Here is a 23898-nt window from a genome sequence, read left to right as displayed (position 1 = left end):
TGTTCCTGAGGCATTCCTTCACTGGCAGCCAAACCTGCTTCTTCAGATTCAAATGGAGAATGAAGACCAGCTGAATCATTCAGCTGTGTAGATTAAACAAATACCAGATTCATTCAGTCAGACACACACTTTGTTGAACTAGTTGCACCACAACCTGTATATCAGTATAATAATTCCCTTTTGGAATAAATACGTGCATACATACATACATACATACATACATACATACCTACATACGTTCTCTCTGTTATTTTCCTCTAACTCTAAGGAAGTCTGACTAATGCAATCACTTTAACAGATAAATGGCTACACCTATATGGATACAAGCATGGTTTACATGCCATGATAAAGTAGTATGTGTTTATAGAATGTGGGTTATTTCCATGAATATAACATCTTCTAAGTTAGGGATGATCACTTGCCACACCATTTATTATTTTAATGTATTCCTCCGAATGATTTCTGCCAAGAGTGTCAATTGTCTCCACATCTTTCTGACTTTTTCACAGAAAATGGCATACTTGCGGTCAAGGTCACTTTTCAGATGTAGATCACAGTTCTGGAAGATGGTAATCTAAAGTCAGTGATCTGCACATGGTGTCAGGAGAAAGCCTGGAATTTGGTTCATAGAGGACACCATTTCGTAGTGTCCTCATTTGGTATGAGACACCAAGAGTCTCTGATTTTATAGAGGAGCACAAATTTCTTCACTGGAGTATACCTTCATGATTTTATCACTTCCTATAGTTCTTGCATGCTAATATCATAGTTAAGTGGATTGATTGTCAACACAGGAAATTTAATATGAGTTTTGGTTAAAAAAACATCATATTAAAGGTTAATGGTTATGTTAATAGTCTAATGGAAACAATAAGTCCTTCACCTCTAATTATTAATTCATCATGGTTTTTAAAAATACTACCTTGATATCTTTTTTAAAATAGAGTACTGTATATTACAAAAGTCAATAAATGAATAAGACACATATGTTGGTCTCAAACTGTTTCTTATTATTTGACTTCAGCACAAATACTTAGTAAATTAAAAAATTGATATTATCAATTTTGTTTTGTGCAGTAGAAAACCAACAGACATGATACATTTCTGTGTAGTCAATAAATTCCCTTAGAACCACATTTTATTTCTCAGCCTGACCAGGGCTTCTTTCACATCCTTGTTCCTCAAACTGTAAATCAGAGGGTTTATCATGGGAATAATAAGGAGGTAAAAGACTGATGTCACTTTGTCTTGGTCTAGAGAGTAGGCAGAACTAGGTCTGAAATACATGAAGAGCATGGTCCCCTGGAAAATCTCAACTGCAGTCAGGTGAGAGGCACAGGTAGAGAAAGCCTTGGAACGACCCCCAGCAGAGCTGATCTTTAAAACTGAGGAGATAATGTAGCAGTAGGAGATAAGGACCCCCGAGATGGTGCTCAGTTCAATGAAACCAAAAAGGGTGAACAATACCAGTTCCTTGACCTGTGTATCAGAACAGGAAAGCAATAAAACAGCAGGAAAAATCACAGAATTGATTAATATATGTAGAGCCACAGAAACATAAGCTGAATGCCAATGAGGTATGTATCAAGCCATCTATAGTCCCTAACAGATAAATTCCAGTTAAGAACTGGTAACAAACTCTACTGGACATGTCCACAGCATACATCAGAGGGTTGCTGATGGCTTTGTACCTATCAAAGGCCATCACTGCCAGAAGCATGCACTCAATATCTATAAAGATACATACTAATAAGAATTGCAGGAAGCACGCTACAAAGGAGATTGGATTATTCTCTGTGAGAAGGTCCAGCAGCATCTTTGGTCCCACTGCGGTGGAATAGGTTAAGTCAGAGAAGGCAAGGTGACTGAGGAAGAAGTACATTGGTGTATGAAGCTGAGAATCCATTCTGATCAAAATGATCATTCCAACATTTTACAGCGAATAATAAGATAAACAACAAGAAACACAACAAATAAAACCCCTTTCATGTCAGGGTTACTGGAAATTCCCAGGAGAAAAAAGTCGGGTAATAAAGAGCAGTTTTCTGTTTCCATTCTTCTTTTTTCATGGTCTAAATGATTACAAAGATTTCAGTGTCATGATATATTGGACTTTTTATTTCTCAATATGGTACTGTATAATAAACTCAGGAAAATGTAATATTATTACTAAATGAAATGATATGTTGAGCTATTTGTGTATGATGTACACTAAGAAAACTGGCTCAGTACATAGTAGCATTTTCATTAACAAAAAAACCCGCTAAAGTAGGTACATAATCAACATTCTTCGAAATATATACATATATTTCACTTTCTTTCTGACTTGCCTAGAACTATGACACTCCTTTTTAGGCAATGTATTTGAAATAAATAGAATATTATCCAGATTTAATATAATAGAATATTTAATGACCAAGAAAGCCTTACAGAATATCTCATCATTTAATCAAAAGCATCATTGTCATTATATTTGCTGCATTCACTATTCTATTTGTTACAAGTTAGTTATGAAACAAAATCAAGTTTTCAGAGAGTCATAAAAGAAAATTAATGTGGAATTGTGTTATGATTCTACTTATTTGCTTAATATTTAAACATGGCCAGCTACTCCCTTTCACTGGAAAAACCCCAACCTTTCCAATTTTTCAAATCCTATGTTAGTCAAATAAAAGTAGCAGAATATACTAAACACTCACTAGAATATGTCCCTGATTATTAGAATACATATTTTTATGACACTACAGAATCAGAATAATCTATGTGCTTTTCATTCCTCGACTGACTTCCTCATATGTTCACTAAAAGCAAAATTTTATTTTTATTCTGTCTTAACCCATAAGTGTACCTGAAATAAGGCAGTCTTGCTGTCATTTCTCTGGTGCAGATGGACCAGGTTTATCACATTTATTTTCAATAATACTACTGCAATTAAATTCTCTTGAGGTTCTTTCTTCCCATCCTCATATAATCCTAACATGACTAATTAGTGTCTAGGCTCAGGAGATTTTTTTTCCTGGGCATCCTGAGACAACCATCCCAATGGCTGTTATTTCAACTTACCCTTCAATCAATCAATTTGATAATTTATGTTGATCAGAATTTTTAGTAAAATGTGACACATAATAAAACTAAAATTGACCTTTTATTAGCAATTTCCATATTCTTTATTATTTATCACAACTTGTCCATTTCTTAGACTACTTCCCCAAAATTCAATTTGAAAAACTAACAATCTTATAGACTCTTTACTTTATTTGAATTTCATTGAATATTCTTTTCATATAATATTTTATCAGGATTTCCTCTCCCAGAAATCCTTCGAGGTCCTTCCCACCTCTTCAGTCATGCAATTCTATGTTCTTTCCTTCTTTTTCTCATTAGAATAAAAACAAGCAAAAAGTTAAAATAACAGATTCTTTAAAGGCCAAAGAAACACACAAATACAAGCAAAAACCATAAGAAAAGAAAAATAATATAAAAGTTGAAAGAGCAACAAGACCCTCCCCAACAAGAAAGATCAAACAAAGCAGTACGTGACAAGAGATCTCCAATAATATTATTGAATTAATGTTGTTTTGTCCATCTACTGCTGGGAATAGGGTCAATTCTTAAGAGGATTTAATATAACCAGTGAGACTCTATTGGAGAAAACTGTTTTCTTTTTTGCAAGCAAGTTTCAATTGCAGACAGATTCTTGGTAAAGGGTGGAAGCCCATGTATATTTCCTTCTGTCAGAGTTTGAACATCATCTGGTTTGAACCTGTGCCTGATGCCACATTTTCTGTGAGTTCAGATGTATATCAGTCATTTTGTGACTAAAAGACAGAGTTTCCCTTGAGGCAACCATCCTGCAGAGGCTCCCGAGCTCCTAAGGGGAGAAAATTGACAAAGACATCTTGTTTAGGACTGAGTTTTCTAAAATCTCCCAGTCTCTAAACCTTGTCCAATTGTGCCTATCTGTGTTAGTTTCCATCTCCTCTTAGAGGAAACTTCTCTGATGATGGCTGAGGGAGGCACTGATCTCTCTCTCTCTCTCTCTCTCTCTCTACATATATATACATGTGTGTATATATATATATATATATATTCAATAATACTATTGCAATTAAATTCTCTTGAGGTTCTTTCTTCCCATCCTCATATAATCCTAACATGACTAATTAGTGGGATATCTATATCATTACCTGTTCTTCCAGGCTTAAGGAACATATTTGAAGAGAAAAGGTACAGATAGGAACTTAAAGTTGGGATATATATGGGCAAAGATATTTTCTGTACATGAGGGGATCATATTAACTCAGAGCAGTTTTTGTTGCCTGCACAAGATCAATGCATTCCACATTCAGCGTAGAGAAAAAAGGTGCTCATGCACTCCTAGAACAAGTGAAGGAGATATTGAGAGTTGATGTTTGGTGAAGGAAAAAGGCCCAGTACTTTTTAACTTGTGTGGCCTCTGGTCAATTAACTATGATCCATAGAATGACTACATAACCAGAAACAGACAGGCAACACAAATGACTTGATGTGCTATTAAAACTAAGAGTTGGGAGTAATGAGTTGAGGTGTAAATTACATAAAAAATGCATTGCATAAACATAAGAAATTCTAAAATTGCAAATAAAATGTTAAAAACCTAAAAAATCATAAAATAGCATTTCAAGGGGTTACTAATTTTGTGAATATTTAACAACGATGAAAATAGGAAGGAAAAAATGATTATCTGTGAACCCCAAACTGTGGAGACCCACAGTTGTGAGCCTGTTTTACCTTAAGTGGAGGTCAGAGAGTTTGAGTTTATTTTGGCTCTTTCAAAGTTGTTGACGGCAGGTGTCGCTACAAATAGGAGATTCTGACCAAGAGTGTAATTAGTATTGTGGGTATAGAGGTAGATCTGCTCCACCTGGACCAAAAGTTGGAAAATTATATCATGTTAATGAAGTCTGTTGCATCCCCCTCCACTTTTGTCGTGAAGTATATAAAGGTGTGAAAAACAAATGAGGCGAATTCAGTATCCATTTAATGTCCTTATCAATGCTGTTCTGTGTTTCTGTCTCTTATGCCTCTGTTCCTTTTACCTAAGAATTCTAATCCTCACAGTCGTACTCTTGGCATGTATGATGTTTTTGATGCTTTTAATAAGCATGGAAAATGGGAAAGTAGAATGAGAAAGCTGATGGACTAAATGATAGAAGAACTGTTTGATAATTCCAAAACACAGTCTCTTAACAAGGCCAATCAAATTGTCCTTTGATTATATTTATTTGACAATTACAGAGAATTATCAATGAGAGTTGGTGTCATTTTATTGACAAACATGATCAAAATTTTTGCAGAGTTTGGAATACTGTCATAGAAGATTTTCAAGTTTTACCCTTTAAAAGTTCTAAAATACTACAACCAAAACAACTGCTAGGAAGAATATGGAAGAACAAAATTGTGACAAATATTTGAACACTAATCATTTCATTCATAAGGATGGTACAATGGATTGGGCTGTCAGTCATTCTTTTTATAATTTGACAAAGAACTTCCTGTCAGCAGAACTTGACTCTATGCCGAAGAACTGACTCTCCAAGGGTTGTGACATAGGTCCAGATAATATATAGAAAGTTGTATTCCCTGAACAAGTTATCTGAGAAACCTCTCTGTATAGTTATGACTGAGAAAACTTAAGTTCTATGTAAACTACTTGATTGGAGATGTTAGCAATACGGGGTATCTTCTGAAGAAACCTGCAGGCAGTGGGTACATTTTGCTCAACAAAGAGCTCTTGTCTGATGCAGACACAGGAGTTATCAAATCCCTTCAGTCTGAGGATTAGGAAGAGATAAAATTGTTTCTCTAGTGGCTACACTGCTTCTCTGATTCTTCAGCTTTCATCCCATAATAGCAGACTCTAAGTTTTTTACACCAATTAGAATAGTTAATAACAATTAGAATTCATACTACAAGAAAGGAAAATCCAGACCAACTTAATGCTAAAATCCAGCAAGGGAAAACTAAATTGTTTACCTTCATGACCAGCATATGGTTTCATGGTGGTAGCATCTGTGCTCCTAGAAGCTAAATTAGCCCCCACCATACTGCCCTACTGTTGGAATCAGACAACTGCTCTCTCGGACCAAAAGCACACACTGCACTGTTCTTTGGTGTTTATCTCATGTTCCTAATATCTCCAAAATCATGAAATTTCCATAGAAACTTCCTTTTCCACCTCAAAAGTACACAGATATCCTTCTCAGATCTGGACCCAGCAGATTTTATCTGTAACTGTAATTCAACTCTTTTTTTAAAATTTTTATTGATTCTTTGTGGATTTCACATCGTGCATTCTGATCCTGCTTGTCTTGAAAATACTCTGTGGGGACGAAGTCAAGTCCTCCTGACAGGATATTCTTTTCCAGAATATAAGGACTTTTAGCCTAATTCTTTATACCATCTGTGTGTACATTTCTCACACAGTTACGTTATTCCACTTCTCCCTAGAATATCTGTTAAGTTTTGTTTCTAGGATGTTAGGGTTTTTAATACTTCAATTAGTTGTGTGTTTTCCATTAGTCACATGCCTTATATTTGTATGTGTGTGTGCATGTATGTGTGTGTAATGAGTACTAAGTGCTACATCTAATATTAGTTATAGAAATAAAAGTTTAGAGGTGAGTTTTATAACCATTCAGACATGTTTCCTATTACTTAAATCACTACTATTAATAGAGTACTAGACGTTTAGAAGTACCTAATAGTGAAACATGGTGTCAGTTATCAAAACCAATGAGTTCTGTGGTTGTTGCAGCACATCATGGCAGATTTAATTTCTGGTGGGGGGAATTAACTTTCATATCATTGACAGTATTTACAATCTAATTTTACACTTCCATTAGCATAATGGTCTAGAAAGTTCTCCAGTTCTTTTTCATTAGTACACAAGCTCATTCTTGAATGCTCTGGGCTTATGAATTTATCTTCTCCAAAAGTACTTACAATCTATCACTATTACTTTAGGGATTGAAAACTAAATATAGAGAAAACAATCCACAGTATTGCTCATAAGTCACAAGTTTAATACAGGGTGATAAAAAATGTGGCTGTTTGGGTGCTCACCTTCCTAGACCTGGATGGAGGGGGGAGGACCTTGGACTTCCCACAGGGCAGGGAACCCTGATTGCTCTTCAGGCTGGAGAGGGAGAGGGAGGGGGGCGGAGGTGGGGGAGGGAAACGGGAGGCGGAGGCGGGAAGGAGGCAGAAATTTTTAATTAAAAAAAATAAATAAAAATAAATGTGATACTACTGGAATCCCTAAATCATTTTCTCTCAATCAAAGTTCATCATATATTTTTACATATGATATATACTCATAAATTGCCAATTTTACCAGAGGCCAATTTAAAAAGAAAAGAAAAGCAGTATTTAGATTTCATTAAATTCTGAAGTAGTCTTATGTAGGTACACCAGTTGCTTTCATATCTATAATTAAAGTGAATAATGAACAATCTATACTTATTCTTTATGTTCACTCAAGTGCATAGATGCTCTCCTCGTGTTTTCAATGAATTCATTCAGTGGTTTAAGAACCAAAAAATATTATAGAAGAATAAACAACAAAGAAATAGTTCAACAAAATATATGTGTCTATATTCTTCCTTCTTCAGGAAGATAACAATCACCTCAACCACACTAGTATTCTGAATTCTTTTTATCTATTAAAGCCTGGGGGGAGATGTGTGCATGGTATCCCATGTGAGTGTGTGTGTGTGTGTGTGTAAAACACTTAATGTCTCATTACCAAGGTCTAATGCCTACTTTAAATATCATGTTTTCTGTCATTTTAATTTGTCTTTTCCCTATTTTATCTACAAATGAAATATAAATTATTGATATTACAGAGATGCAATATCCAGTCTTTCAGAAGAAATTTTTATACACTCATATGACGATAAGATTATTTTTAGAAGAGTAACATTTAAGAAGAGATGAGAATGGGTACAAGAAAATATTTTTCACCATTATGAAAGGCTAAGAATGTTATAGAAGGAATTGAGCAATGTAAGGACAGACATCACCTGCACATCTGTGCCTAACCACACCTCTTTTCTCTCTTCTTCATAATTATTCTAGTTAGATTTGTTCAATTTCCAACTTATTTGGAATGGTTTAAGATGTATTTTATTAGACCTATGAGTTATGATTATCTGGTTTTCTTTTTAAAATGTTTTTTCTTTTAAATAAAAATATTTCATACAAAATATTCTGGGTATTGTTCTCCCCCACTTCCCCCACTTCCTCCCCACTCCCTCTCTAATTCAGACCCACATCCTTTCTTTCTCGCATTAGGAAAAAAACAGGCATCTAAGGAATAATAATAAAATAATATAATCATATAAATGAAAAACAAACAAATCAAAATACAACAAAAGAACCAAACACAAAACAAATGAGCCCAGCAATAGGCACAAGAAACACCTAACACTGGGGAGACATGCAGAATCTTACTCTCAGGACATTCACGGAAAAAAGCAAAGCCAGAAGCCATTATATAAAAATTCTTCAGCCTGTATGTTGGGTATAAAGATTTTCACCAAAATCTTTTTCATTTCAGAATAAAATTAAATTTTATTCTTTCCTAAAAATTTTGATTGTACCAAGGGTATAGTTAATGTCTATGACTTTCACTTGGATATAATATACATCTTTAACAACCTAGAAGTTTTTTGTTATTCAATATGAAGCAGTAAATTATGCAAAATAGTAATCCATAAAACTCAAATAACTTAATACAACTAAAATTGAATGAAAGTATAAACACAATTCCTTTGTGACTGAAACAATCATGAGAAATTCTGCACATGTAAATCATGTATGACCCAAAGCAAATAATGAGATATGAAACATTGGTATAGCTACAATTTTACCTTATCATTAAACTTGTGGGAAATTCTTATGCTAATCTCTTAAAAATAGGTTATACAACTTTTTTATGAATAAGGCAATATCATTTTATACAAATTACCACTATTATGTGGACATATACACATAATGTAATTATTTTAAACACCTTTTGTTTCTCAGTTTTTGCAAGGCCTCTTTCACATCTTTGTTTCTCAGGCTGTAAATCAGAGGGTTCAACATGGGAATCACCAGAGTGTAAAACAGAGAAGTCAATTTGTCTTGATCTAGAGAATAAGAAGAACTTGGCTGGAAATATGTAAAGAGTAGTGTTCCCTGAAAAATTGCAACGGCAGTCAGGTGAGAGGTGCAGGTGGAAAAAGCCTTGAACCTTCCCTCAGCAGAATGGATCTTCAAGACAGATAAGATGATATAACAGTAGGAGACAAGGACTCCGGAGATGGTACTCAGCTCAATAAATCCAAAAATGGTGAATATCACTAATTCATTGATCTGTGTATCAGAGCAAGATATTAATAGGATAGGAGGTATATCACAGAAGAAATGATTAATCTCATTTGACCCACAAAAACATAAGCGAAATGTTAATGTATGTATGTATCAAAGCATCTGTCATTCCTACAAGGTAAACTCCAAATAGGAATTGGTAGCAAACCCTACTAGACATCTCTACAGCATACATCAAGGGATTGCTGATGGCTTTGTAGCGATCAAAGGCCATCACTGCCAGCAACACACACTCAACATCTATAAAGATACAGACAAAAAAGAATTGCAAGGCACAACCAACAAAAGGAATGGTTTTGTTCTTGGCAAAAATGTCCATCAACATCTTGGGCCCAACTGCGGAAGAATAGCAGAGATCAGAGAAAGAGAGGTGGCTGAGAAAAAAGTACATTGGTGTTTGGAGCTGGGAATCCATTCTGATCAAAATGATCATTCCAATATTGGTCAGAAGAATAACAAGATAAACAGTTAGAAATGTAGTAAATATTACCACTTTCATGTCAGGGTTAGTTGTAATTCCCAAGAGGAGAAATTCAGGTAATGAGGAGCAATTTTCCTTGTCCATTATTTTTGTTCTTTTTCTATCCTGTTGTAAAGGTCAAGAGAAAAATTTATTAGATTACTTTTTTGGACACATATCAATATATCATTTCTAAGACAAAAGACATTTTTAATTATATACATCCAAAAACAGTGCAAGTAGAAAGTAGTTTTAAGGTGTCTTTGGTATTTAAAAATAAAATTCTATTTTAGCAAGTTGAAAAGATGAAAATTAAATGCTTATGAAATTCACAGGATATCTGACTGTACTGTGTCTCAATCACTCATACTAGTAAATGTATTTGAATGAACTAAAAGTGATTTTATAACCACAATGATACAAGAAAAGTTTCAAATAAAGAAAGGAAAGACAGAAGGCTTACTGAGCATATCTTTAGATACAAGAATTGCAATTATTACATATTCAACAAGCATAATCATTTGAATAACCAACAATTATGCTGAAAGAGAGTTACTAAATAAATAGGACTGTGCTACCAATTTTTGACATATAATTTTTGCTAAAATGAAAAGCATGATTGGTTTAACTTTTACCTCTGTCATTATTTGCTGGTTTGTCAAACTACTAAAGTCTCTATGTGTAACTTGGGTGACTCCAAGTATAAATTTCCTAAAGAGCCAGATAGTAATTAATAACAATTAGTTAACAATAACAAATAATTAATAATTAAAATAACCAAATAATTCATAAGAATGAAATAGAAAATGAAATTCACAATAGATATGTTTTAAATTGTTGGCTTCTTAATGATTTCATTTAGCTAAAGCGAGAAACAGTAGTTTTTTCAAAGCAGTATAGGCTTGTTTGTCTTTTATTTATGGTAGCTATTAGTGGATATGCCTGTCTCTATCCCTTGCTGCTTATCCACCTACCTATTATCTGTTGAAATTAAAATGTAGTTAGTTAGATGCTACTGTTTCTAGAATTAAATATGCTGATATGTGGTCCATATAGGTTTAAAGATACATATTTTAATGTTTCAAATCTATTACTATCTAAATGAAAATGAAAAGAAATAACTATTTTATAACTTTGAATGTTTAACAGAATAGTTAGACATAAATAAATCATTTACAAATTCACCAATTCACTTTTCCAAACAAAATATTTTTTCTTTTTTTTCCCTATTTTCTAGAATGTGGATTCATTCTCCCTACCTGAGATGAGACAGTATTCCTACCTTTTACCAGTGTCAGGAATATATATATCATTAGTTTATTTATGTTTAATGAATGACAACTGGGATTTATTCACATCAGAATCTGCCTTCCCTCTTCTGCATTATTCAAATATAGTTAATTAGGTATGTATTTTCTCCTGAGAATAATCACAAACACTTCAGTAAAGCTGAACTTTCAATTCTTTACTCTTTTTACTAAATGATCTTTGACGTATTTTATGAGAATTTAGTTAAAACTGTTATTTGCTATCATGAATCACGTTTTTATGAAATAAAACTTCTAATGAACCCTAAACAAAACATAGTTTGAGTTCCATGGCTTTTTTTATTATTGCTTTTATTTCTGAAAGAGTCTCCTTTATCTGCCTGCAATTTAGAGAATTGTTACTAATTTTATCATTAGTCAATATTTTATTTTTCTACCCTATCACCTATGTAATCACAATCATTAAACTCGATTTGCATTTTTGGCAACTGACTTTCACTAAACTTTCATTGTAACAGAAAGCCAAACCCTGTTATAATGATCAGTACAGAAGTGTTTGGATATTTAAATTTTCAAAGTCACTGGTTAACAAAAAAGAATTGTATAATTGGAGGTACAGTACAGTGTTTATTGAATACATTTCATATTTTTGCCATCAGGTAATGCACACACATACGCTCATGCACACAAAATCAGTAAATACAATGTAACAAAACATATTCAAAGGCAAACTCTTTCTTTATATAGTATTTTTAGGGTGCATGTATTTAACCAGGTCATCACAATTAAAAGGAGTAAAAGAAGACTTTCTGGAATAAATGATGGAGGATCTGACAGTGGATAATTCCAGAACACATCTGTTAATTTTTAATTATTCTTTTTACCCTAACATTGCTGGACTTCTTGACTTTGAAAACATCTCAGACCTACCCAGAATGCCTCCATTTTCCAGGCTAGAATATTTATCCATTGAAACTGAGAACCTCAATCCAATGATGCTTCTCCCACACAATGGGCTTAGACAATTTTCTCAAAAAGATTTGTACTGCAGGACTACTTTGACACTAATGTGAACCAAGTGCTTGTTATTTAATGTCCACTGTTCTGTAGTAGCATAAAATCAACTTGCTCAAAAATTTACAATGTTTCCATGAAATTCAAAGTTTCTGAATTGAATGTGTTAAAATCACAATTAAAACTGGATGTGGTGGGGGCACATCTTTAATTCCAATGCTCAGGAGACAGAGTTGGAGGACAATTAGAGCGACATGAGAAAAACCCATCTCTAGAAAAGGAAAATCACATTCAGTAAATACTCAATGAAAGTGTACATAGTGATAAAATTTTTATGCAAATAAAAGTATCAGAAAAATTTCTGCAAAAACAGTACCACATTTAAATTCAAAATGAAGAGTAAAATGAAAAGTTTGAGTATCATTAAAATTTAGTATAAAAGCAATCATTTTAATAACAACAGTTTTTTTGTATTATACCACATAATTTGCCAAGAAGAACATTTATCATTCATATATGCACATTTACATAAAAAATATACATAGATTTATTTATTTTTATGTGTATGGGTGTGTGCTTACAAGAGTTTATGTGTATCACATGTGTAAAAGATTCTGAGGAAGTCAGAATAGGGTATCATAGTCCCTGGAAGTGAAGTTAAACAAAGTTGTGAACTGACATATGAGTTTTGAGAATCAAACATAGGTCAGTTGAAAGAGTAGGTGTTGTGGGATTCTCTTGTACACTTTAAAGATTTGTCACTTGTATTGGTTTAATAAAAAATGCTGATTGACCAGTAGCTGGGCAGGAAGTATAGGCAGAGCATACAGACTAGGAGAATTCTGGGAACAGAAAAGACAGAGAAGATGCCATCCACACACAGAGGAAACATGATGTATGCAGTAGAAGTATGGATCCTATTTTTGTATCCATTCCATTAGCCTGTGTCTTTTCATAGGCAGATTGAATCCATTGATAGTAAGGGATGTTAGTGACCAGTGATTGTTAATTCCTGATATTTTGCTTGGTTTTGTTGTTAGTGGTGGTAGTATATATGCGTGTGTTTTTCTTCTTTGGGATTTTATGGTGTGATATTATCTATTGCCTGTGTTTTTGTGGGTACAACTAACCTCCTGTATTAGAGTTTTCTGTCTGTTACTTTCTTTAGTGCTGGATTTGTGTGATGGAGGAAGGTCATTGGTTAAAAAAATAAAGAAACTGCTTGGCCCTCATAGGTTAGAACATAGGTGGGGGGAGCAAACAGAACAGAATCCTGGGAGGAAGAGGAAGTGAGCGCAGATGCAGGGCAGCTCCTCTCAGAGCCAGACGCGATGAAGCAAGCCACCAGGTCAGACATGCTGAATCTTTCCCAGTAAGACTGATGCTACACAGATTATTAGAGATGGGTTGATTGGGATATGAGATTTAGCCAGTAAGGGCTAGAGCTAATGGGCCAAGCAGTGTTTAAAAGAATACAATTTGTGTGTTGTTATTTTGGGGCATGAGCTAGCCAGGCTACCAGGAGCTGGGGTGGCAGGAACACAGCCCACAGCTCCCACAACATTTGTGGATAGATATTGTTTAAATCTGGTTTTGTCATGGAATGTAGAAGTTTTCTCCATCTATGCTGATTGAAAGTTTTGCTGGGTATAGTAGTAAGAGCTGTTTTCCAATGTTTCTTAGTGTCTGTAAAAAATCTGTCTAGTGCTGTGGGCTAATGCTCTTATACACTGTAAAGATTTGTCACTCATATTGGTTTAATAACTAACTGATTGGCCACTAGCCATACAGGAAATATAGGCAGAGAAACCAAATTAGGAGAATTCTAGGAATTCTAAGACACAGAGATAGTCACCAGCCAGACACAGAGGAAGCAAGATTAAAATGCCTCACTGGAAAAAAAAATGCACCATGCCACTTGACTTCACATAGATTAGAATTATGGGTTAATTTAAGTTGAGAGAGCTAGTTAGAAATAAGCCTGAGCAACAGGCCAAATAGTCTATAATTAATATAAGCTTCTGTGTGTTTATTTGGGACTGAATGCCTGTGAGACCAGTCAGAAGAGAAACTTCTGTCTATCTATAGTCTGGGAACTTCAGGCTTTTAGAGTCTACTGAGGAGTTTATGTAATGCTGATAGGTATGCCTTTAGATACTACTTGCTATTTTTCTTTGTAGCTCTTAAAATTCTGTCCTTATTTGTATATTTAGAGACAATTACCTTCTATGTTCCTGTTGAATATATTTTCTGTGTCTTTGAAATTATTTTTCTTCTTCTATCCCTCTTATTATTAGGTTTTGTCTTTTCATAGTGTCCCAGATTTCTTGGAAATTTCTGTTAGGAATTTATTGGATTTAACATTTCTTTAACTGAGGAATCTATTTCCTCTTTCTTCAATCTCTTGTTATCTGTTGATGATGCTTGAATCTTTAGTTTCTGTTCACTTCCCCAGATTTTCTATTTACAGAATTTTTTTGGTTTGTGTGTTGTTTATTAATTCTATTTCAGTTTTGAAGTCTTAAACCATTTCCTTTACATGTTTGATTGCTTTTGTTGGTTTTGTTGCTGTTGATTTCTTTGCTTTCTTTGAGAGATTTTATTGATTTCTTCTTATTTTGTTTATATTTTTTCTTGACTTCTCTAAAGGAATTTTTATTTCCTCTTTAAGAGCCAGTATCATCTTCATAAAGTAATTTTAAAGTTCATTTTCTTATGTGTCAGCTGCAATAGAATGTTCAGGTTTTGCTGTAGTAGCATCACTGGATTCTGGTGATGCTGTATTTCTCTTTCAGTTGTGAATGTATGATATGAGATTCCCCATTGTATGCTGTATGTTTTATTACCATTGTTAATAAAGAATCTGCTTCAGCCTGTGTCTGACCAGAATAAAGACAGGTGGGAAATCCAAACATAGATATTTTGAGACTGTAGGTAGAATCAGAGAGATGCCATGTATCTTCCAAAGAAGAAGGATGCCAGAGACTTACTGGTAGGCCATGGCCTCATGGTGATGCATAGATTAATAGAAATGTGTTAATTTAGAATGTAAGAGCTAGATATGAGTATATCAAAGCTATTGGCCAAATGGTTTTGCAATTAATATAGTTTCTGTGTGATTATTCAGGTCTGGACAGCCAGGAACTGAATGAGAAGTTTTCATTTACAAATGCATTCTTACTTATCTTTTCTTCCCACTGGTTGCTTTGTGCCTATGCCTGTAAATCACCATGCAGTAGATGGCAATTAATGAAAAAACCCTTAATTGGTCAAAATGCATAAAATCAGCCACTTTGGAGTTTTCAGTACTAAATAAGACATACACATCACATTGTTCTCCTTCATCTTTACTATAAGAGAATGAAGAAAGATTGTAAGAGCCAGAGGTCATGGATAATGACACTATGAGAACAGTATTTTCTAGACACAAGAAGGCAGATGATCATATGAACGTTTCACAATGAATGTGACATTATGTAGAAGTCTACAAAATTTCAAGCACTATATTAAAGAGGTGGGAGCTTAGCTTGTTTAGATGCTCACCTTCCTGGATGTAGATAGAAGACCTTCGTCTTCCCGCAGGGCAGGGAATTTGGACTGCTCTTCAGTATCGAGAGGGAGGGGGAATGGTGTGGGGGGAGGAGAAGAGGAGTGGGGTTAGGGGGAGGGGAGTGGGGGGAGGGGGCAATATTTGGGAGGAGGGGAGGGAAATGGAAAACGGGGAGCAGGTGGAAATTTTAATTAAAAAAGAATAAAAAAAAAAGAAGTCTACAAAAGCTCAAATCAAGGCAAAAATACCATTGTAAACAGGTGAATGAAAAACCAAATTAGCTGAAAACTTTTATGGCATTTGATAGCTACATAAGAGATAGAATCTATTTTATTTAATGATGTGAATGTGATCCCTGACAGGTCAACCAAAGCCCTGGGAAAGCTCCAGTCTATTTAAAAAATAAAACCTGAATTTCTTGGGGGGGGAGAACGAAAGAAAATTAATATTTTATTGAGCTATATATTTTTCTCTCCTCCCCTACCCTCTTCATCCCTCCTCTTTTACCCTCTTTGAAGATTCCTTCATTCATTATACCCAGGAGATCTTGTCTTTTTCTACTTTCATTATAAATTAGATTCAATTATGTCTCTCTTTGGGTCTTCTTTGTTATCTAGGGTATCTGGGATTGTGAATTGTATGGTGTTTGTTTGTTCATTTTTTGTTTTATTTCTGAAAGCCACTTATGAGTACATATTATATTTGTCTTTCTGATCTGGATTACCTCACTCAATATGATCTTTTCTAGATCCATCCAGTTGCCGACAAAATTCTGTGATATATATATATATGCTTATTTTTGTATGTGTGTGTGTGTATATGTGCACATGCACGCACATACACGTTTGCCTCTGCATCTGACACTAGCAGTGAACTTTGTGTATATTCTTCAACTATTTTTGTCTGAGTTTTTCAGTTCATGATCTTCCACTGAACCTGTAGTTCACAAACTTACCTAAGTTGGGTGACTAATGAGCTCTAAAGTAGCCTCACTTGTCTACCTCTGTAGCCCTGAAAAGATGTCAGGGTAGGATATGCAGGGTAGAGAAGCTGTGTATGGAAGGAGCTAAGGGAGTCTGTTTAAAATACATTGTATGGAGTTCTTAAATCATTAATGAAATCATTGCTTTAAAGAATCTTCAGCATACTGCTTGGTAGGTGATTGTCTGATTGTCTCTGGTTCCATCTAGTGTCCAAAACTTGTGAAAACACTGGTTTTGAGGCTAAAACAGTGCACTTGGGGTTTGTCTTTTCCAGGTCTGGGTAAAAGCTTACCCATGTGTTCCTTCTACTCATTTACAGACCTATCTGCTGATGGGGATGGTCTTTATCTATCTGTTGTTAATAATGGTTCTCACTTTCTAATTTTCTATCAGGGCTTGAATATGTACATTTTAAATAAGCCATGTAATTAAAAGGAAGTTGAGATTTTATTGTTTTCTACAAAGAAGTTAAACAAAACTGAAGGGGCATTTTTATACTATAGTGTAATATAATTCCAAATATTTATACTTTTTAATTTAAATTTATTGTAACAAGAAAAACATATTCAGCAAATATGTTTTAAATAGTAAATTATAAAACATTCAAACCATTGAAATAAAATGATTAAGTAAGAAAATGTTATATTTTTGTTAAGTTTATACATTTTTGTTTATGTTTAGAGTTAAACCGCCTGCACAGAGCTTATTATTTTTCTAAGTTATAGTAGAAAGTTAATGTGTGTATTTAGAAAATAATGACTGACACAAATTCAGATTTGAGTGGCAGAAGTCAGAAATCTTCAATATTTAAAATTTGCAGGATGAATACAAGCTATGGGATTCTTGCTCTGAGATACAATTACACTGAGACTGAAGTTGAGCAAGATTGTCAGTCTTTTATTATAAATAGAAAGCTATTGAAATTCAGTTCCTTTCGTGAACCTATTATGGACAACGTAAATCAGCCAGTCAAACTGATGTATTTACTAACTTGTGTATGAAAAGTTTTTATGTCACCTCCCTATTCTCAGAAAGTACCTATACTTGACAATATTTGCATTAAGAGCAAGTTGTTAAAATTAATACCCCAACTAGGGACATCCCTCATTGGCAGAACATACTTTTCTATCATGCTTGACTCTCTGGAGTTAGTTCCCAGTTCTAACAAGTAAAGCAAAGAAAACAACCCAAATATTACTCAGAGTGATAATTACTTCTTCAAATAATGAATAATGACAGTATTTCTCAGTAATCACCAGTGTATTTTCAGGAACACATTTCCCAGTGGCAGTGACGCCATTAGGGATCACCACAATCCCTTGGAAAGATTCATCTGGGATCTCATTCATTCAACTCCCATTGGCATAAAAATATAGTAAAAGCCCTTAATTCCTATGTGAAATTATTCATTTTGTCTACTAGAAAACTGTCCTTTCCTTGGTAAGTCACTTTTGTGTGGAGTTAGATGGGCTTTCGTTGCATAAAAGTTAGGTTTTGTAAGTCTGAACAAAAATTAAAATAGGTGACTCAATGCAAAAATCTACTTTTAAGTTGCTTTTGTCTGCACAAATAGTATATTTTTTTTCTAACAAGAATTGTGCAATAATCTGTAACATTCTTGTGTAAATACATTTTTGGTTTCAAATAAGAAATTACCATTCTATCAGTCTGATAATTTGACATACTTTATGTTAAAATTGAACACATTTTGCTAGAAGTGTATAAAAATTTTGTGAATTTTTTTATAATTTAATTTTTATCTATTTTCTCAGGAGTTGAGACTTTTCTGTCTTCTGCTTCTTCTCCATGTGCCTTTGACTCCTATTTTCATTAACTTTTTAGACAACCACAAGAAATATTTTATCACAGGAGCAGCTGCCATTATTTTCCAGGAAATGAGAAAACATTTTCTGCTCTTCAGCCTGTCTCAATGTGATCTGACTATACATTCTGAGCAACCCCAATGTTTGTTTCTCCTTCTGTGTTCGACTAAAAACACATTTCAATTTAAATCATTCCTGTTAACTCCTAGACCAATGTCTTTGTATATTATTTCAAGCATCTACCTGACATTTTATATGAATGAGAATGTAGTTTTGTGAACTAATGCATTATACAACTTTGGAACAATTTTTTTATCCTAAGTTTTTTGTCAATTTCCCCTTTCAGCTCAAATTTCTTATTTTTTCATTTTTCCATCTACAAGACAATTCAATTAGCTACACCAAATATATTTGGAATTCTTTGTTATACTTGAGAAGCCTTAAACAACTTGTAGTTACTGTTGATAAAGCAGTGTCAGCATAAGTAAAATACAGTTTTCTACATGTTGTTCTGTCTAAAGGGTAATGCATAGAGAAGATAACTAGAAAGTGGGTGGATCAAGAGATTATGGATATATGATAGACAGACATATGAAAAATTGACAGACTGGCAAATAAATAAGTAGATAGTTAATTCTGTAATTTAATACAGAACCACTGAAAGATATATCATAGTTGCCTTATCGATTATAATGTTTATTAAGTTTCACAAAGTTGGATAATGTGTAAAGAAAAAGAGATTATAACTTCATTTACATTAACTTAAATTTAATGTATTGCTAAAAGCAGACAAAACATAAGAAATTATTTCCACTATCTAGAGAAAATATGACACACCATCACAGTCTGTTGATAAACGCATTTGAGTATAACTTTCTGGTAACGAGCCATCTGGGCTTTGATGTACACATGTCGTGGGGATGTTTTAATCATTGAATTAAAATGATTGAATGAAAGACATCATCCCTATCATCAACACTACCTTAGCAAAAATTATTCTAATAATGGAATAAAGTAATAATCCAGAATCAGCTATGTTTCCCTTTATGGTTCTCTTAGACAACATTAATGTATTCGTTGACTACTTTGTTCATTTGTTTTACATCCTTCAAGACAATGTTCAAGATTAAGTACAGATTTCTTTTACTTCAAGATTGAATCTGTAGGGACATAGCCCCACCCATTGGGGGCGTGTTCGCCTCGGGCTAATGTTTACGGATAAATCTGCTGGGCGTGAGCCCAGCAGCCCTTTTTCTTTTGCTCCGCTTTTCCGGTACACCGTGGGAACCTGTGGTCCTGTAAGTTTATTTCCTTATTAAAGCTGTATATATCTATATAATCTGTCTACATTCATTTGCGCCGCCACATTTGGCATCCCAACGTCGGGCTATTTTGCCCCCGACCCGGCACAGGGGGGGCGCAAGCTCCACCTTTCCCGGCTAGTTGCCTGAGCTCAGGAAGGCAATTTACAGCGCGCTCCCTGCTCGCTTTCCCTTCCCCCACTCCAGGCCACTACAGTCGCAGAGCAGCGACCCCCCACAGAGCAGTTAATAGCTCCCTGCTTCTTCTAAACCCTCACTGCCTGATTTAAGGGAAGCACCTGCGGTTTTGAAGTAAAAGCCACCAACCCCTTCCCTTAACAGGCAGTACAATAATTTTTGTTTTGAGTTAATTGTTTCAGACCAGCTCTGGCTTAGACCACGTGGACTCAGGTGCATTTCTTTAGCCACCACTGGCAGGAAAACTTCATTACAGGTACATAATTTTCTTTTATAAATAAGAAAAATGTCTGAAAACATTACCATTCAAGACTTTAACAGCCTTTTCAGTTGTACCATGTGGGAGATTTTACAACAAGTGTCTGTCAGCCCACAGATATGGATCTTTCTGGGATTCGTAGTTTTCCTTGGTACTGTATGGTTTGATAATAGAAATATGATAAAGTCTTTACGAGACGAGGTTGAACGCTTAAAAACAATTGAGAATGACAACAATCTTCTCAAAAATCAGTTTGAAGTTCTCCAGGCAGAGAACAGATCTTTGTTTAACACAACTCGACAAACTGAAAAAAATTTAGAAGAGGTACAGGCTGATGTTAAGGAGAAATTCATTACTATGGAAGAGGGAACAGCTGATTTGGATCGTAAGCTTCAGTCCCTTTCTGAAACATTAACGGCTGATATTAAGGAGAAATTCATTACTGTGGAAGAAGGAACAGCTGATTTGGATCGTAAGCTTCAGTCCCTTTCAGTAGGAACAGAAACATTAACTGAGAGAATCAAAACTGCTGAATGTGACAATCGGATTTTGTCTAAAGCTTATGACAGATTGACAGAAAGATTATCTATACAAGAAGGCACGGTATATGCTATAAAAATTATGTCCAAAGATGAGACATTATCTGTAATGGACAAACTTCATACTTTAGAATCCTCAATGAAGGCTTTAGAACATAATTCTGGACAGGAGATTCAGACATTAAAGAAGGCAATGGTGAATAGAATTGAAAAGATTGAGGAATTTCTAAATTCTGAGGAAGAAGAGCAAGAGGTAGAAAGGCATATTTTAACTAAATCTGTGGGTAAATCCCTCCGGGACAATTCCCACAAAGCTCTACCTACAGTTCTACCTGCCTTTCCAGTTGTAACAACTGAGAAAGTAGTTGGTTCCAGAAACCCTAGGGTCATCAAGGAAGATACATGGGAACCTGTCCGTATGAATGATCTCAAAGAAATTAAACAGGCTGTAATGACTTTTGGAATGAATGCCTCTTTTGTTAAAGAGATGCTAAGATCTTGGGCCACGACGAATAAGGTCACGCCCAATGACTGGTTTCAACTGAGCTCTGCTGTCCTTGAGAGTGGAACGCAATTGAAATGGAAATGCTTATTCAGGCAAGAGGCTAGACTTTTAGAACAGCAAGAAAGAGCAAAGGGAATTGAGATTTCCATAGATCAAATTTTGGGAGAGGGGCTATTTTCTGAGCCTCAGGAACAAGCTAATTTGGATGAAAACATACTCTCTGTGTGTACTACAGCAGCCTTAAGGGCTTGGGACAGGGTGCAAGACCCAGGACAGAGGATGGAATCATTTGTCAGAGTTAAACAGGGTCAAAGAGAACCCTTTAGTGACTTTTTACAAAGAATAACTAAAGCTGTACAAATAGGGATATCTGACCCAGAAGCAAGACGTATAATGATCGAGACTTTGGCTTATGAAAATGCAAATGTGGAATGCAAAAGGATTTTGGGACCTTTAAAGCTCAGATCAGCGCCATTAGAAGAATGGGTCTTGCATACACTAGATGTTGATACATTTGACTATGGCACTGAAGCATGGGTAGAAGAAGCAATTTTCCAATGGTAAAAGGAGACATCAGAATACCAAATGTTTTAATTGTGGCAAAATGGGTCATATGAAAAGGAATTGTAGACAACGGATTTTCAGAAATAATAATAATGCATCTTCTAGAAATAACAGAAATAGGAGGACTCAGCCTTCAGGTTTATGTAGAAGATGTGGAAAGGGCAGACACTGGACGAATGAGTGCAGGTCTACAAGAGATAGACAAGGCAACCTGATACAGACGGGAAACGTGAGAGGGGGGGCCTCACAGGCCCCCATGGCAAACATGGTTCAGTCATTTCCAGTTACTACAGAGAACATGACTCGTCAGGACAATTAGAAAGCCCCATGCCTACTGTTACAAGCAATAATGATCAGAAAGATGAGTTCCGTGTGTTTTGGCAAACTTCTATAAATGACCAAAGACCAAAGCTGAGAGTGTGTGTAAATGGCATTTTTATTACTGGCCTGCTGGACACAGGTGCGGATGTAAGTATCATTACCCCAGAATCTTGGCATCCATATTGGCCTCTTCAGAATGTAAATGTTCAGCTCCTGAGAATTGGAACCCTATCTCGAGTAAGGCAGAGCACGAGATGGGTTGAATGTATAGGACCAGAGGGACAAATAGGAAAATTAAGGCCATATGTAGCCAATATTGCAATGAATTTATGGGGTCGTGACCTATTACAACAATGGAATACCCAGATTAACATTCCTGCTACTTCTAGAGCCTATATTTCTGGGGATAATATTAAAAAATATTACAAACGGAGAAAACCGGCCATTCGGGCTGTACAAGAACAAGCAATTGATGTCCCTTCAGAGATACCAACAGCCTTGCCTTTAACATGGTTGACTGAGAAACCAATATGGACAAAGCAATGGCCTTTAGCTGAGGAAAAGTTACAGGCTTTAGAACAGTTGGTACAAGAGCAATTAGATGCTGGACATATAGAAGAATCTACCAGCCCTTGGAATTCTCCTGTATTTGTGGTTAAGAAAAAATCAGGTAAATGGAGAATGGTGACAGATCTCAGGGCTATCAACAAGCTTATTCAACCTATGGGCCCTCTGCAATCTGGAATTCCTTTGCCCTCTTTATTGCCAAAAGGATGGCCTCTCATAGTTATTGATTTAAAGGATTGTTTTTTTCACTATACCTTTACAAAAAGAAGATAGAGAAAAATTTGCCTTCACAGTGCCTACTTATAATAATTCTCAACCTTCGAGGAGGTACCACTGGACCGTCCTCCCCCAGGGTATGTTAAATAGCCCCTCCCTGTGCCAATATTTTGTGAATCAACCATTGCAAATAATACGCAAGAAATTTCCCAAATCGATAGTATATCATTACATGGACGACATTTTGTTATCCGATTCAAACATGGATACCTTGAACAGACTGTTTGAAGAAATAAAAATACTTTTACCAAAATGGGGATTGCAAATTGCTCCTGAAAAAATTCAGAAGGGAGATTCTGTTAATTATTTAGGTTATAAAATAGGTTTACAAAAAATTAAGACACAAAAGGCACAAATTCGGAGAGATCGCCTACAGACTCTTAATGACTTTCAAAGACTATTAGGGGACATTTCCAGTCTACGGCCAGCTATTGGGATAACACCTGATCTAATAATTCATTTGAACAAAACCTTGGATGGTGACAAAGATTTAAACAGTCCCAGAGAATTAACAGCTGAAGCAGAAAAGGAACTGACGATGATTGAGGAAAAATTACAACAGGCACATGTGGATAGGGTAAATCCAGAGCTCGACTGTATTCTCGTCATACTACCATCAAAAATTTCCCCTACAGGAATTTTAATGCAGAGAGATGATATTATCTTGGAATGGATCTTTTTACCACATAAACCAAGTAAGAAACTGAAAACTTATGTAGAAAAAGTCTCTGAGTTAATTATAAAAGGCAAGTTGAGACTTCGTCAACTAGCAGGCATAGACCCAGCAGAAATTATAGTGCCTTTCACTGCTGATGAACTAAAGAAATTATGGGAAGATAATGAACCATGGCAAAGA

The 23898-nt window shown here is 35.1% G+C and overlaps 2 pseudogenes; both read right to left on the bottom strand.

Moving 5' to 3' along the window:
* Nucleotides 1–1125: 1125 nt before the first annotated feature.
* On the bottom strand, nt 1126–2058 carry LOC130869912 (olfactory receptor 5W2-like; annotated as a pseudogene).
* Nucleotides 2059–9042: 6984 nt separating this feature from the next.
* Nucleotides 9043–9979, bottom strand: LOC130869855 (olfactory receptor 5W2-like; annotated as a pseudogene).
* Between the last annotated feature and the right edge of the window lie 13919 nt (nt 9980–23898).

The sequence above is a fragment of the Chionomys nivalis genome, chromosome 2, assembly GCF_950005125.1.
Source record: "Chionomys nivalis chromosome 2, mChiNiv1.1, whole genome shotgun sequence".
NCBI lineage: Eukaryota > Metazoa > Chordata > Mammalia > Rodentia > Cricetidae > Chionomys > Chionomys nivalis.
This window is presented reverse-complemented; position numbering and strand designations above follow the sequence as displayed.